Source organism: Mustela erminea, chromosome 5 (assembly GCF_009829155.1).
Source record: "Mustela erminea isolate mMusErm1 chromosome 5, mMusErm1.Pri, whole genome shotgun sequence".
NCBI lineage: Eukaryota > Metazoa > Chordata > Mammalia > Carnivora > Mustelidae > Mustela > Mustela erminea.
Window position 1 is genome coordinate 96,565,602 of NC_045618.1, and position 17,450 is coordinate 96,583,051.

Consider the following 17,450-nt stretch of genomic DNA (forward strand, 5'->3'; position numbering starts at 1 on the left):
TCTTGGCTTCAGGAGAGAGGTACTGTCCAGTGGTTCTCCCTGTTCTTAACATGCTGACTTTATATTAAGCACTTCGTTGCCAAGTACCATTTTAGACATATGCCCCACACCACATGATTCAGAGCACAGACTATGTTTATATTTAATAATTTATTTTATTTTAATAATTAACTTGTAATTTGTTTTAGTAAATACCAATATAATGACACCAACATCCTAGTTTAGCAAAAATATCAACTATTTTGGCACTGAATTTATTTACTCTAAATATAAACGCAATTTGCAGTACTATCAGTGAAGCAAGTCGCCTTTTATCCTCTGCCTTGTTGAAAAAAGCCTCAATTCATCATCCTGAAATTGGACTAAGGGTTATGAGTCCCTTTGCCCTGTAGAGTCAGCAATGAATTAAAATGTTAAAATATTGCCTGAGACTCATATTCATCCAAATTTGTTTGAAGTAAACCAAATCACATTACGTAAAATCTTTCCTAACACTAATCACATCAACTCCCTTAATTCGAGTAAATTGGCCTTGGGTTCAAAAGGTCAGCCTAAAAGGGCAAAAGAGAGACATGCTTTTATCTTGTTAGAGTATACTTTTGAAAGTTAAACCAAATTCTCTCTGTATTCTGTTGGAGAAAGAACACAAATAAATTATTCTCCAATGGCAACAACCAGGAGCATTTGTAAGCTTTCCTTCTCATACACAGGCTTTCAAGCTTGTATTTACTGAACAACGGCTATAGATCAGGCATTAGGCTATGTTCTGGGGATATAAAACGTAATGCCATGAGTTGTATCTTTTAGCAGCTTACAGCCTATTGGGTCCATCCACTTTAGAAGGAAGGAAGGAAGGAGGGAGGGAGGGAAAAGAGGAGGGAAAAGAGGAGGGGAGGAGAGGGGGAAGGAAGGGGGAGGAAAGAACAATTATGGTTGAATAGGATAGGTCCTCTAACAGAAGACAATGAAGAGTAGTGGAAGAGGACAAAGCAGAAGATGCCTAAATCTGCCTTGAGGGTTCCATTGTGTTTTACAGAGTCAATGACATGTAACCTAGGTCTGCAAAAATGCATGTGAAGAGAACAAAGGGAAAGGACATTTCCAGAGATAGGAAGCAGTGTGTTCAAAGACATGTCTGTAAGAGACTGCCTACAGTGTTTAGGAAATAACTCCATTAAAATGTGGTCCACGTAGTTTATAACTTACTTTGAATTTTGACAGTGGCGCCACTCTCTCAAGTTGCCATTATGTGTCCAGACGCAGCAGAGACACTGTATAGCTCTAGGAATGGAAATGAGGCCAGAGACCTACTTCAGAGGTTTTGTTAGACAGAAGCTGAAGATTAACTGAATGTGGAGTGAAAGAGGAGGAGTAAAGATGACACTGGAGTTTATACCTCGATTAACTAGGTAAAAGGTGATTTAAAAAAAAAAATATATATATATATATTTATTTGAGAGAGAGAGAGAGAAGGGGACAGGAGTAGAGGGAGAGAGCTACAAGCAGACTCTGCACTAAACAAGTAGCCTAAGGCAGGGCTCGATCTCACAACTCTGAGATCATGACTCTGAGATCATGACCTGAGCTGAAACCAAGGGTGAGATGCTTAACTGATTGAGCCACCCACGTGCCCTAAAAGATCATGGTTTTAATAGAAAATGCTCCCTTGAGCACCTTCCTAGCTCAGTTGGTAGCGTATGTAACTCTTGATCTCAGGCTCATGGGTTGGAGCCCCATGTTAGGTCTAGACCCAAGAAGGCAGGAAGGAAGGGAGGGAGGGAGGGATGAAGGAAGGAAAGAAGAAAAGAAAGACAGAAGGAGATGAAGGAAGGAAGGAAGGGAAGAAAGAAGGAAATAAATGCTTTCTTGATCGCTAGGGACTCCACATTATTCACTCATGGGAGAGATTTGAGATGAGGAGTTCTGAGCCCAAATCATGGAGGACTTTGTTAGACTAAGGACTTAGCTGCAAAGCGTTTTCGAAAGACACACTTTTGCCCGCAGCTGTCCGGTAGCAGGCACCATTCCTGAAGGACTCATTGTTTTTAGCCAGTAAATAGGTTTGGTATTTGGAGTTTTCTCTCATCTTAAGATCACCAAGTAAGAGCTCTGCACTCTGGTAAATCCCTCAAATCCCTGACGCAACGATTCTCTGGGAATTCAAGTTGCCAATATAATCTTGATGCTTTTCAACACCAGGTCAAGACAGCTTATTTTTGACATAGACCACAGATATTGGAATAGGCAGAGAGGGGGATGCTCAGTGGCCCCCTCTTAGAAGCCCTGGGGAAGACATCAGTGAGCCACCCTGCACCAGCATGCCTCACACTTCTACCAAGAGACAGAGGTCCAGAGACACAGAGACAGAGACAGAGAGAACATCTCACATTACTGCTCTCATACATCAAGAGATAATACAGTTGACACTTATTTAACACCATTCTTAGCAAGCATTCAGTTTTGCTTTTAAAGAAATGTAACAATAACCAAATTTATTTCCATTTTTCTATTAAGTGATTACATTCTTTCGTAAAACACTTCTTAGTCTTCTACAACATCTTGCATTTAGCTAACTGACATTAACAACAATTGGACTCTTCTGCTTATTTCACAATCTCCAATATAGCACATTTGAGTAGTAATTCTAAAAATAAAAATAAAAAATGGTGCCTTCCTTTCTTATTTTCTGTCTTTCCTACCCAAGTCACTAGTTTAAGATAGTAGGTGAGTGTTATTCCCCTTCCTTTTCTTTTTTTAAAGATTTTATTTATTCATTTGACAGACAGAGATCACAAGTAGGCAGAGGGACAGGCAGAGAGAGAGGAGGAAGCAGGATCCCCGCTGAGCAGAGAGCCCGATGCGGGGCTCAATCCCAGGACACTGGGATCATGACCTGAGCCCTCCCCTTCCTTTTTTAACAATGATCTCCCAACTCAAATTCTCAATTAAGTACTGTATCTATAGGCATGGTCCATAATTATCCCTCTTGTTTACAACCTTTTGCCTAATATCTTTCTGCTTAGGGTCACTACATTACATATTCTGGTATCACAGACACAGACAGGGAAGAAGAGAATAGGAAGATCTGGGAAAGGAGATGAAGAACTCAGTTTCAGATGCTGATAATGAGCTGACCAATAGCTGAAAAGTCATAACTGGACACAAAAACCTACTGCTTCTAAATAGTAGTGTGTTGTTGACAAAAGAATAGGTGAAATCTCTGAAACAGAGAATTTTTAGAATGAGAAGTTAGGAGGATAATGACAGAATTGAGTAGAATGAATTCTTAATACAGAGAGGCCAAGGAAAAAGACTTACTATGTTTCTAAAGTCAGAGAAATAGAAGAAAATGTGGTGCTTTAAAAGTGACATAAAGAGATGCTGAAGCATAGAGAACTGTCCAAAACTGTCACTTACAACAGAGTTGTAAATTAGGAGGATCACAGACAAAAGGTCATTGCTTATGACAGCTAGGATGGCATTGGTGAATTTTGAGTGAGATACGGTGGCAGAGTAATGGGGGTCAAAAGCTGAATGAGATAAGGTTTGATTGAGAAGGAGAGGTCTTAGTAGGTCAAACTGAGCTTAGGGCAAAGAGCAAAACTGCAGTTGAGGTTTACCCATGTGTAAAAAAGAACGGTATGTATAAAATGGAATACTTTAACAATATTGTGCCAACATCTCAGGATTGCAGAGACTAATTATTTATGTTACAAGAAACAAACCATAATGTTTTATTTCCAACATAACCATTTTTTTTTTGGCAATACCTGACTATTTTCCACTACTCATCATTCTTTTAAAATTAACTTCTCTAAAATCCCGTCTTTTTTCTTTTCCTTTCTTTTTCTGTTTACTCTTTTCTTTAAAAAGATTTAATTTTTTTATTTGACAGAGAAAGAGAGGGAGCGAGCACAAGCAGGGGGAGAAGTAGAGAGGGAAGGAGGCTCCCTGCTGAACAAGAAGCCTGATATGGGACTCAATCCCAGGATCCTGGAATCATGACCTGAGCCAAAGGCAGACGCTTAACTGACTGAGCCACCCAGGCATCCTTTTATTTACTCTTTTACAAGTTCAACTTTGCCAACCTTTGTACCACATATGCAGAAATCTCTCAAAACTACCTAATCTCTTCTGTAAAAATAAAATCAAAGTTAATCCCCACACCACATAAATATCCTTACATGAATTCATATTTTAAAACCAGAGATAAAACAACAGTATTCATTCTCCCATCAAGGCCTCCTCTTGTGTTTCCATTACATTTTAGTGATTAGAAATAATGGTGCACCTTTAATTTAAGCCATCCTTCTGCCCTGCTTTGCAGTCCTCAGATCACAGCAGCCTGGCTTCTCCCTATTGCTTGTATTTGTAAAAGAATAAGGCAGGAAGGGTCGCCTGGGGTGGCTCAGTGGGTTAAAGCCTCTGCCTTCAGGCTCAGGTCATGATCTCAGGGTCCTGGGATAGAGCCCCACATCAGGCTCTCTGCTCAGCAGGGAGTCTGCTTCCTCCTCTCTCTGCCTGCCTCTCTGCCTACTTGTGATCTCTGTTTGTCAAATAAATAAATAAAATCTTAAAAATTAAAAAAAAAGATAAGGCAGGAAAATAGAAGGTGGTAAGCTGCTAATTTTGTTATTATTTTGATCTTCTACTTCTCCTTCAGTCTTAGTTTATATGCCTTTGCTTCCGTGAAACTATGAAGACCTTTATGAAATCACACCTTACTGTACATTTCAAAACAATACAGACTTATTACATCCTATTCAGTATATAATAGGCATTGGTGAATTTTATATGCCTTTGCTTCCGTGAAACTATGAAGACCTTTATGAAATCACACCTTACTGTACATTTCAAAACAATACAGACTTATTACATCCTATTCAGTATATAATAGGCATTGGTGAATTGAATATAAATTCATGAATATAAACATATCAAACATGCACATAAACAGAACATTCAATTTGTATATGTATTCTAACAATAGTTAAAATCCTTCTGTCATTACCATTTAAGTAATCCTAAATAAAGCAATATTCTGACACAAAAAAGCATACAGTTTATTTTAAATAAGCTTTGAGCTCAATAAAAAATAAATAAATAAGCTTTTAGCTTATTTGAGTTGTCTGATTCATTGATTCATTTAATTACTACTATTTCTGCATATATATGAACTTATTTCCCTACACCTTTCCCATCAACCCTTATATTTTGTTAACACAATATTCCCATTCCACTAGAGAGAAATACTTTTTCATCTTTAATTTGATGACCTATAAAATAAGTGCAAGATCCTATTGATTATTCCAGATTTAATCAAAAGAAGGTCATATATAGGGATGCTTGGGTGGTTGGTTAAGCAGCTGACTTTAGCTCAGGTCATGGTCTCAGGATCCTGGGATCAATCCCAAATCAGGCTCCAAGTGGAGAGTCTGGGATATTCTCTCTCTCTCCCTCTCCCTCTGCCCCTCCCCCTGCTCATGTATGCATGTGTGCTTTCTCTTTCTTTCTCAAATAAATGATTAAAATCTTAAAAAAAAAAAAGATCATATCTACCTCAAATGATTTTGTTGATGGACTCTTAACATGAAAGGTTCTGAATATTTTGCATATTATGTCTCTTCAGTATATCCTGAGAAGCACTGTTATAAATTAATTGAACTTCCCTGAGAGACTCTCCAAAGCCCAAGATAAGGTAAAAAAATTAAGCCCTGAAGCCTCTAGTTTTACAAAGGAGCTATTAATGTTTTCTAAATAACAGATTTTGATATGACTTTTTAGATTAATATTAGCCAAGAATTTAAAGCAGAGTTTAAATTAAAAATTAAAACTTACCTGTTTATATGCAATAAATACTATTTAAGATGGAATAAAATTCATCATCAAAGAAAATAACTTTCAATAACAACTTAATTATGTGCATGAAATATCTCTGATGAACACTGATGAAAAACTCCTCAACAACATCCATTCATGATAAAGAAACAAAGTATGTTTAGAGAAAACATACCTCAACATAATAAAGGTTATCTATGAAAACATAGTTAATATCATACTCAATGGTGAAAAACTTAAGAGTTTTTTCTTCTAATATTGGCAACAAGACAAGAATGGTCACTCTTACCACTTTTGTTCAAAACAGCACTGGAAGTCCTAGCCACAGAAAATGGACAAGGAAAAACAAAAGGCATCTAAATTAGTAAGGAAGACATAAAACTTTCACTATCTGCAGATGACATGATAATCTACATAGAAAACCCTAAAAAATACACCAAAAAACCTACTAGAACTGATAAATGAATTTAGTAAAGTTGCAGAATATAAAATTTATAGAAATCTGTTGCATGTCTATTTATTAACAGTGAAGTAGCAGAAAGAGAAATTAAAAAAACAGTCTCATTTACAAATGCACCAAAAATAATAAAATCACTAGAAATAAACTTAACCAAGGAGGTAAAAGACCTGAATTCTGAAAAATTTTAAAACACTGATGAAAGAAATTGAAGATGACACAAACAAATGGAAAGATATTCCATGTTCTAGATTGGAAAAGCCAATATTGTTAAAATATTCGTACTACACAAAGCAATCTACAGATTTAATGTAATCCCTATAAATACTAACAAAATTTTTCATAGAACTAAAACACATACTACTGAAATTTGTATTGAACCACAAAAGACTCTGCATAGCCAAAGTAATCTTATGAAAGAAGAATAAAGTTAGGGGTGCCTGGAGGGGTCAGCTGGTTAAGTGTCCCAACTCCTGATTTTAGCTCTGATCATAATCAAAGGGTTGTGGGATCAAGCCTCATGTCTAGCTTTGTGCTCAGCAGGAGTCTGCTTGAGATCCACTCTCTCCCTTTCCCTCTCTGCCCCTCACTCCCCAACTCTATAAATAAATAAATAAATAAATAAGTAAATCTTTTTAAAAAGGAAAAATAGAAGAAAGTTGGAGTTATCACAATTTCAGATTTCAAGAATATAGTTCAAAGTTAATCTAAATAGTACCTTAGCACAAAAAAAAGTCACACAGATAAATGGAATAGAATAAAGAACACAAAAATGAACTCGTGTTTTTATGGTCAATTAATCTACAACAAAGGAGGTAAGAATATATAATGGGGAAAAAACAATCTCTTCAACAAATAGTACTGGGAAAACTGGACAGCTACATGTAAAAGAATGAAATGGGGCCACATTTTTATACCAGACACAAAGAGACAATAAATATATGAAAAGATGCTCAATATCACTAGTCATCAGGGAAATGCAGCTCAAAATCACAATAAGATATCAACTTATACCTATCGGAATGGCTAAAATCAAAAGCTCAAGAAATAACATGTGTTGGCAAGGGTATGGAGAAAAAGCAACACTTGTGCTATCCTGAGAGGAATGCAAATAGGTGCAGCCACTATGGAAGACAATATGAAGGTTCCTCAAAAATTTAAAATAAAATTACCATATGATCCACTGACTCCACTACTTGGTACTTACACCCAAGGAAAATAAAAACACTACTTTGAAAAGATATATGTAACCTAACATTAATTGCAGCATTTACAATAGTGAAAAGATGGAAGCAGCCCAAGTGTTCATCTGTAGATAAATGGAATACTACTCAGCCATAAAAAGGAGTAAGATCTTGCCATTTGCAATAACATGAATGGACCTAGAGAGTATTATGCTAAGTAAAATAAGTCAGTCAGAGAAAGACGAATACCATATGATTTCACTCATATGTGGAATTTAAGAAACAAAACAAATGGACAAACAAAAAAAGAAAGACAAAAAACACTCTTAAACACAGAGAACAAATTGCTGCGTACCAGAAGAGGTGTGTGGGAAAACAGTGAAACACAAAAAGAATAGAAAATAATAAATAAAGAATAAAAAGAGAATAGAAAGAATAAAAAATAGAATAAAAAAGAATAGAAAAGGAAATGACGTTCAAAAATAATGTAATTATGTACATGAAATTTTGATGTTAAACATCAAAAGCAATAATGCAATTTAAATTGTAATGTTAAAACAATAAAAGCAATATTTTTCTGGAAAAGAACTATCATGTAATGTCATTCTCCAAGCAGGCTACTAACTTTATGGAAAATTGAACCCATAACTGCAAAATATTAATCTAAAATATTTTCCACAAAATGACATTTTTGAGTCTTATTTTTCTTAAGTGAAACAGTATAAAAATTTTAAATTTTAGGGGCACCTGGGTGGCTCAGTGGGTTAAGCCTCTGCCTTCGGCTCAGGTCATGATCCCGGGGTCCTGGGATCAAGCCCCGCATCGGGCTCTCTGCTCAGCGGGGAGCCTGCTTCCTCCTCTCTCTCTCTGCCTGCCTCTCTGCCTACTGTGATCTCTCTCTGTCAAATAAATAAATAAAATCTTTAAAAAAAATTTTTTTAAATTTTATTACATGAAGGTTTCTACATTTGCAACTTGAGATTTCATCAGAAATATCTTTCTTTGTTTTTACCTAGAAGCATAACCTATTAATATCTATGGCTAAAACTTCAAAGACTCTTCCATGTTTTATAGAAGAAAAAAATACACATTTCACTGAGTCTACGGTTTAAAACATATTTTTCAAATAGAGCATTTGACAAGCTCTAATGTGTGTGCCAGAGAAGAACAAGTCGGAGTCTGGCACCAGTCATGTATGCCCTCCGGTCTCTACATGGACATTCTCACCCCAAGTCCTCATGATGTACTTCCCGGTATTTCTCAAGGGAAAACAGCTGACCTACATCTTGAGGATGTCTGAAAGTCCATCAAATATTTCATTAGTCTCCTATTTTGCTCACAGAGAATTTGCATAAACTAAGCTGGATATCCCAACTTGAAATATTAAGGGAAACTTCACACTCCCTCTCCTCGGTAGGAATGTGATACACTATATGCAAGTTCTTGGTTTTCTATTGGATCCTATAGTGAGTTCTAAATTGTTTCCAACTAAGAATTGAATCATGTCTCTAATTAATAAATTTTAGAAAATTAAAAAATAACTATGCCAGAAACTTTGGGGGCTAGGCCATAGACTTTCAACAACAAAATGCTGAGATAAATCCACTCTTGCTTTGATGGCCCTATTCTCTCTCTTTTTTTTTTCCTTTTTAATTTAAATTCAACTGGTCAACTTAGTACCTCATTAGTTTCAGATGTAGATGGCACTGTTCTTTATGTGCCTTGAGTCAGTGTGGGGGCATAGTGAAGAAGACAGAGAAACGATTAACACACTGCAAGGGAAGGCAGCATTTAATCCTTAAAACCTTTGATTAGGACTTCTCCCTCTAAATCAAACTTATGAAATGGCTTCCTCCTAATAATGTCAGAAGCCATGTGTCATATGGTCAGTGAACCCTCCAAGGTTCTTTGAACCACATCTTCCTTGCTTCTTATGAATTATCACCACATCTTATGAGATCAAGACTCCCCAAACCACAGACACTGATTACATCTTTTTTTTTTTTTTCCTTTTTTTACGCCTACGGACTGAAATGTATACCTAAATACACTCCTCTCTCTGAAATTAAGAGCTTTTTAGCTTTCTTGGAAAGAACTTACAAAGCTACAGCAAATACTAACTAAAATGAAATTAGTCTCATCATTGTGCTGCAACCTTAATCACAAATTGGGTATTTATTTCTTCCAGTCTAGCTCATCAAGAAAACAAATGAGATTTACTACAGAATATGCCAAAAATGAAAACTTCAATTTGCTTCTCCAAGAGCGGCAATGGCAGGCAGGGAAATTTTAAGATCTGGCCTGCCAATTTCCCCATTGTTTCTCTCCAATGAGAAATCCCTGCCGCTGCTTGTGACTAATCCCAAGAAGGGAGAGGTCCTCAGCATGTCAGAAAAATGCCTCTTAGACCCCAGAATACAGGAATCAGTGTGACAATGACCCACACCCAAAGTCCCTTTCTGAACAGAGCAGAAGAGTGATTATCACTAAGCAAGAATGAGTCAGACATCACAGGACAATGCTCTCATGGACTGAGAATTTAGCAAACACCATGTAACACATGTGAGTTTTGGCAATCTCTAATTTTCTCTAAATCCTGATGTATACCTTTAATTTCCATTTAAGAAAATGAGACACACTTGTGCTCGCTTCAGCAGCACAGAACTAAAATTAGAACAATACAGAGAAGATTAGCATGGCCCCTGCGCAAGGATGACACACAAATTCGTGAAGTGTTCCGTATTTTTGACCACTTTCTGGAAGGTAGGATGTGCAGAGACGTGAATCTGAGGCAATAAACGGGAAAACAGACCGGAGAAGGAGAGGCCGGCGCCCAGCAAGTGAGAGAGCAACAGAGCACAAAATCAGAACTTTAGAAGTCGGCTCCACTGAGGGACGTCACTCCAGTAGCCAAGCAGAGGCTGGAACACTCGCTGGGACAGCGTGGCCGCAGGACCCTCCGGGGTCACAGACGGACCTGGGGTCTCTGAGTGTGGCAGAGCAGCCAGGTATCGGAGCGGGGAAGCCGACTACAGAAAGGGAGCTGAGGAGGGGGCTCTCAGGTCGCGGTTACCTTAAACCATGACCGAAGGCACAGTCGGGCAACTACTCTTCGAGCCAGGACACGACAAGTAGCAGATCCAGGGAGATCCTCCACTGGGTGGAGTGGCGGGGAGCACGCTGCAGAAAATCTGCTGGGTTTGGAGACTCCAAATGGGGCCATACACCAGAGATAGAAATGCTTGATCACAGACTGGGTGAGCTCAGAGTGTGACCCAAGACCAGGGAGACAGGAGGGATTGACTGGTTTTCACTAAGGGGGAGGAGTGGGCACCCTGAGCTCCAGCTCCTACAGGCCGGAAACTGGGAGGCCTCTGTTTTCATTCTCCTCCTCTAAAGCTGTACGGAAAGCATTCAGGGAACAAAAGCTACCAAGAGCTTAACCATTTAGATTACTTGGCCTGACCCCTGGCAAGGGCGGTGCATTTCTGCCTCAGGCAAAGACGTCTGAGAATCACTGCAAAAGGCCCCTGCCCCAGAAGATCAGCAAGAACTCATCATCCCACCGAGACCAAGTTTACCAATCAGTGAGGACCACAAAACACCTGTGGTAGGGTAATACAGCACATAGAATTCATGGCTTTTCCCCATGATTCTTTAGTCTAGCAAAGTTAAATTTTTAAAGTTTTCATTACTTTTTCTGTTTTTTTTAAATTTTTTCTCTTTCCTGTTTTAACCTATTTTATCTTACTAATACCATTTGAAAAATCTTTTTTAATTTTCATTTTTTAGTCCTATTCAATCTTTTCACTGTATTTAAACTTATTTTTTGAATAGATGTAAGTTTTTATTTCTTTAAAATTTTGGGATACAGTTTCTTCTAACAGACCAAAATACATCCTAAATCTAGCATATAGCCTTGTTCCAGTCTCCAGCCTGATCACTTTCTCTTTTTTTTTTCTTTTCTCTTTTTCTCAACCAACTGCTTATGTTACCAATTCCTTTCTTAAAATCTTTCGAAATTTTCAGCTTTACAGTCATATTCCATCACTTCATCATGTTTACCCATATTTTTATATATACATAAGTTTTTCTTCCTTTAAAATTTTGGGAGGCTGTTTCTTCTAAAAGACCAAAATATACCCATAATCAAGTGTGTACCTCTGTTCTATTCAGCAGCTCAATTATTCATATATATATATATATATATATGTATATATATATATATATTCCCCCCACCTTTCTTCTCTCCTCCGGTTTTGGGTCTCTTCTGCTTTGGTTAGTGTATATTTTTCTGGGGTCACTGTTACCCTTTTAGCATTGTGTTGTCTCATTCACCTATTTTTCTCTGGACAAAATGACAAGGTAGAAAAACTCACCACAGAAAAAGAACAAGAGTAGAACCAACTGCTCAGGACCTAATCAAAACAGACATAAGTAAGATGTCAGAAATAGAGTTAAGAATGACGATTATAAAGATGCTAGCTGGGCTTCAAAAAAAGCATAGAAGATACTAGAGAATCATTTTCTGGAGAAATAAAAGAACTGAAATCTAACCAAGTTGAAATTTAAAAAAGCCATTAATGAGGTGCAATAAAAAATGGAGGCTCTTACTGCTAGGATAAATGATGCAGAAGAGAGAGTTAGTGATATAGAAGACCAAATGATGGAGAATAAAGAAGCTGAGAAAAAGACAAACAACTACTGGATCACAAGGGGAGAATTTGAGAGATAAGTGATACCGTAAGATGAAACCATATTAGAATAATCGGTGTCCGAGAAGAAGAAGAAAGGGAAAGAGGGGAAGAAGGTATATGGGATCAACTTATACAAGAGAATTTCCTTAATTTGGGGAAGGAAAAAAGCATTAAAATCAAGGAGGTAGAGAAAACCCCCTCTCAAAATCAATAAAAATAAGTCAACACCCAGTCACCTAATAGTAAAACTTACAAGACCCAGAGACAAAGAGAAAATCCTGAAAGCAGCTCAGAACAAGAGGTCTGTACATACAAAGGTAGAAATATTATATTGGCAGCAGAACGATCCACAGAGACATGGCAGGCCAGAAAGGACTGGCATAATATATTCAGACCACTAAATGAGAAAAATATGCAGCAAAGAATACTCTATCCAGCTAGGCTGTCAATGAAAATAGAAGGGGAGATAAAAAGCTTCCACAACAACAACAACAACAACAAAAACTAAAACAATTTGCAAACACCAAACCAGCCCCACAGGAAATATTGAAAGGGGTCCTCTAAGCAAAGAGAGAGGCTTAAAGTAACAGACCAGAAAGGAACAGAGACAATATACAGTAACAGTCACCTTACAGGCAATACAGTAACACTAAATTCATATATTTTAATAGTTATCCTGAATGTAAATGGTCTAAATGCCCCAATCAAAAGACACAGGGTATCAGAATGGATTTTTTTTTAAATATTTTATTTATTTTATTTGACAGATAGAGATCACAAGTAGGCAGAGAGGCAGACAGAGAGAGGGGGAAGAGGAAGCAGGCTCCCTGCTGAGCAGAGAGCCCGATGTAGGGCTCAATCCCAGGACCCTGGGATCATGACCTGAGCCAAAAGCAGAGGCTTTAACCCACTGAGCCACCCAGGCGTCCCTCAGAATGGATTATTTAAAAAAAAAAAAAATCGATATGCTGTCTGCAAGAAACTCATTTTAGATGCAAAGACACCTCCAGATTTAAAGTGAGGGGGTGGAAAACCATTTACCATGCTAATGGACAACAAAAGAAAGCTGGGGTGGCAATCCTTATATCAGATCAATTAGATTTTAAGCCAAAGACTATAATTAGAGATGAGGAAGGACACTATATCATACTCAAAGGGTCTGTCCGACAAGAAGACCTAACAATTTTAAATATCTATGCCCCGAACATGGGAGCAGCCAACTATATAAGCCAATTAATAACAAAATCAAAGAAACACATTGACAATAATATAATAATAGTAGGGGACTTTAACATCCCCCTCACTGAAATGGACAGGTCATCCAAGCAAAAGATCAACAAGGAAATAAAGGCTTTAAATAACACACTGGACCAGATGGACATCACAGATATATTCAGAACATTCCATCCCAAAGCAACAGAATACACATTCTTCTCTAGTGCACATGGAACATTCTCTGGAATAGATCACATCCTGGGTCATCAATCAGGTCTCAACTGGTACCAAAAGATTGGGATCATTCCCTGCATATTTTCAGACCACAATGCTCTGAAGCTAGAACTCAATCATAAGACGAAAGTTGCAAAGAACTCAAATACATGGAGGCTAAATAGCACACTACTAAAAAATAAATGGGTCAACCAGGAAATTAAAGAAGAATTAAAAAAATATTCATGGAAACAAATGAACATGAAAACACAACTATTCAAAATCTTTGGGATACAGCAAAGGTGGTCCTGAGAGGAAAGTATATAGCAATACAGGCCTTTATCAAGAAACAAGAAAGGTCTCAAGTACACAACCTAACACTACACCTAAAAGAGCTGGAGAATGAACAGCAAAGAAAGCGTAAACCCAGCAGGAGAAGAGAAATAAAGATCACAGCAGAAATAAATGAAATAGAAACCAAAAGAACAGTAGAACAGATCAACGAAACTAGGAGGTGGGTCTTTGAAAAAATTAATAAGATTGATAAACCCCTGGCCAGACTTATCAAAAAGAAAAGAGAAAGGACCCAAATAAATAAAATCATGAATGAAAGAGGAGAGATCACCACCAACACCAAACACAAACAATTATAAGAACATTCTATGAGCAAATTTGTATTTGCTCATATGCCACCAAATTTGATAATCTGGAAGAAATGGATGTATTTCTAGGAATGTATAAACTACCAAAACTGAACCAGGAAAAAATAAAAATCCTGAACAGACCCGTAACCAGTAAGGAGATTGAAGCAGTCTTCAAAAATCTCTCAACAAACAAGAGTCTTAGGCCAGAAGGTTTCCCAGAGGAATTCTACCAAACATTTAAAAATGAATTAATACCTATTCTCTTGAAACTGTTCCAAAAAATAGAAAAGGAAGAAAAACTTCCAAACTCATTTTATGAAGCCACCATTACCTTGATCCCCAAACCAGACACCCTCAAATACCCAGAGGAATTTTAAAAAAGAAAACCAAAGTTGTTGGCATCACAATTCCAGACTTTAAGCTCAATTACAAAACTGTAATCATCAAGACAGTATGGTACTGGCACAAAAACAGACACATAGAGCAGCGAAACAAATAAGAGAGCCCAGAAATAGACCCTCAATTCTATGGTCAACTAATCTTCTACAAATCAGGAAAGAATGTCCAGTGGAAAACAGTTTCTTCAACAGATGGTGTTGGGAAAATTGTACATCCACATGCAGAAGAATGAAACTATACCACACACAAAAATAGACTCAAAATGTATGAAAGACCTCAATGTGAGACAGGAATCCATCAAAATCTTGGGAAGAACACGGGCTGCAACATCTTTGACCTCAGCCATAGCTACTTCTTCCTAGAAACATCGCCAAAGACAAGGGAAGCAAGGGCAAAAATGAACTATTGGAACTTCATCAGATAAAAAGCTTTTGTACAGAAAAGGAAACAGTCTACAAATCCAAAAGGAAGCCAACAAAATGGGAGAAGATATTTGCAAACAACATATCAGATAAAGGGCTAGTATCCATAATCTATAAAGACACTGCAAACTCAACACCCAAAGAACAAATAATCCAATCAAGAAACAGGCAGAAGACATGAACAGACATTTTTGCAAAGAAAACATCCAAATGGCCAACAGACACATGAAAATGTGTTGAACCTCACTTGACATCAGAAAAATACAAATCAAAACCACAAGGAGACAAGATTTCACACCAGTCAGAATGGCTAAAATTAACAAGTCAGGAAATGACAGATACTGGGGAGGATGTGGAGAACGGTGAACCCTCCTACATTGTTGGTAGGAATGCAAGCTGGTGCAGCCACTTTGGAAAACAGTATGGAGGTTCCTCAAAAAGTTGAAAATAGAGCTTCTCTACAACCTAGCAATCGCACTACTGGGTATTTATCATAAAGATAGAAATGTAGTGATCTAAAGGGGCACGTGCACCCGAATGTTTATAGTAGCAATGTCCACAATAGCCAAACTACAGAAAGAACCTAGATGTCCATCAACAGATGAATGGATAATGAAGACGTGGGGTGTGTGTGTGTGTGTGTGTGTGTGTGTGTGTGTGTTATATAAAATGGAATACTATGCAAACATTAAAACCCCCAAAATCTTGCCATTTGCAACAATGTGGATGGAACCAGAGGATAATATGCTAAGCAAAATAAATCAATCAGAGAAAGACAATTATCATATGATCTCACTGATATGAGGAATTTGAGAAATAAGACAGGGTTATAGGGGAAGAGAGGAAAAAAATGAAACAAGATGAAACCAGAGAGGGAGACAAACTGTAAGAGACTCAATCTCAGGAAACAAACTGAGGGTTGCTGGAGGAGAGGGTGGTAGGAGGGATGGGGTGGCTGGGGGATGGACACTGGGGAGGGTCTGTACTATGGGGAGTGCTGTGAATTACATAAAACTGATGAATCACAGATATATACCCCTGAAACAAATGATACATTATATGTTAATTAAAAAAGAAAAAAAGAAAAAGAAAGTGAGACACCTTCAGTGAAACTTAGTAAATTTCAAAGTTTAGTTTTAAATACATTTCTGCCTTTACTCTAAAAAACAAATTTTATTGTGTTTCATTTTGCCATGTTGCATCTTCATTTTTAAGAGGTCAGACCTTCCTTTATATCTTTGAAATTTAGGGGTAAAAAACAGAATACAGAAAGAAAATGATCACTTATATACTGATAGGCAAAAAGCATTTTTATTAAATTAGTTCGTGCCATAAGAGCAAGAATAAAAATGTCTGTTTAAGTCATGCAATGTGAAACATAAGCAATTATTAGTAAATATTATCATCCACCTATTTTTTTTTTAATCTTAAGCTTTAGCAATTTCAAATATATGTAAACTTGGCTTCCACTTCACAATTGTACTAATTCTCTTAATCTCAGTGGATAAAGGTGACACTTTTCTGTCTGGATCCACTAGTTTTTTCCCCATGAAATTAGAGTCATTTAAAAAAATTGATTAGTCTTCTGATTTTCATTAAATCATGTTTCTGGACTTCAAATATCCCACCTTCTTCCTTGCTCTGCCAAGTTTTTCTGATAGATAAAATCCAATGAATGACTAAGCTCATTATGATTCAGGTCACCAGCTCTGTCTACCTTTCCAGGTCCCCTGTAAGGAACCATCACTCAGATATCATCTTACACTCCCACTTTTACTGGTCCACTCTCCCAGGGACCTACCTCACCAACACCAACATTACAATTTTACATAATCAACATAAGTTAAACCAATAACTAAAACAGTCAAAACTTTAAGCAAAAAGATGTTATTTATTCTTTCAAGAGGAACATTTTGCCATAAGTAATTTTCTCCCACACTTGCTTTATGTTATTCGTACATAATGAACAATGAGTATCTATGTATTCCTCTAATTCAAAAAATTTCTAGGGGTGCCTGGGTGGCTCAGTCGGTTAAGAGGCTGCTTCCTGCTCAGGTCATGATCTTGGGATCCTGGGATCGAGACCCATGTGGGGCTACCTGCTGACTGGGGATTCTGCTTCTCCTTTTCCATCTGCCCCTTCCCCCCCACTTGCGCTCACTCTATCGCTCTCTCAAATAAATAAATAAAATACTTACAAAAAAAGTTTCTAGTGATAAAAGAGTTTAATATTTCTAACATTTTTAATTTAAAGTATTGGGTTTGGGGTCGCCTGGGTGGCTCAGTCAGTTAAGTGTCTGACTCTTGATTTCAGCTTAGGTCATGATATCCGCAGTCGGGAGATCAAACCAAAAGTCAGGCTCCATGGTCAACATGGAGTC

At 37.4% G+C, this 17,450-nt stretch overlaps 1 protein-coding gene and 1 non-coding gene across 2 annotated transcripts in view; one reads left to right on the plus strand and one right to left on the minus strand.

Moving 5' to 3' along the window:
* Positions 1-17,450, minus strand: part of MDGA2 (MAM domain containing glycosylphosphatidylinositol anchor 2) — an 863,714-nt gene that overhangs the window by 515,382 nt on the left and 330,882 nt on the right. The window lies entirely within an intron of this gene.
* On the plus strand, positions 10,121-10,226 carry LOC116592120. The gene has a single exon (XR_004286312.1). It is a non-coding gene; the product is annotated as a U6 spliceosomal RNA (small nuclear RNA).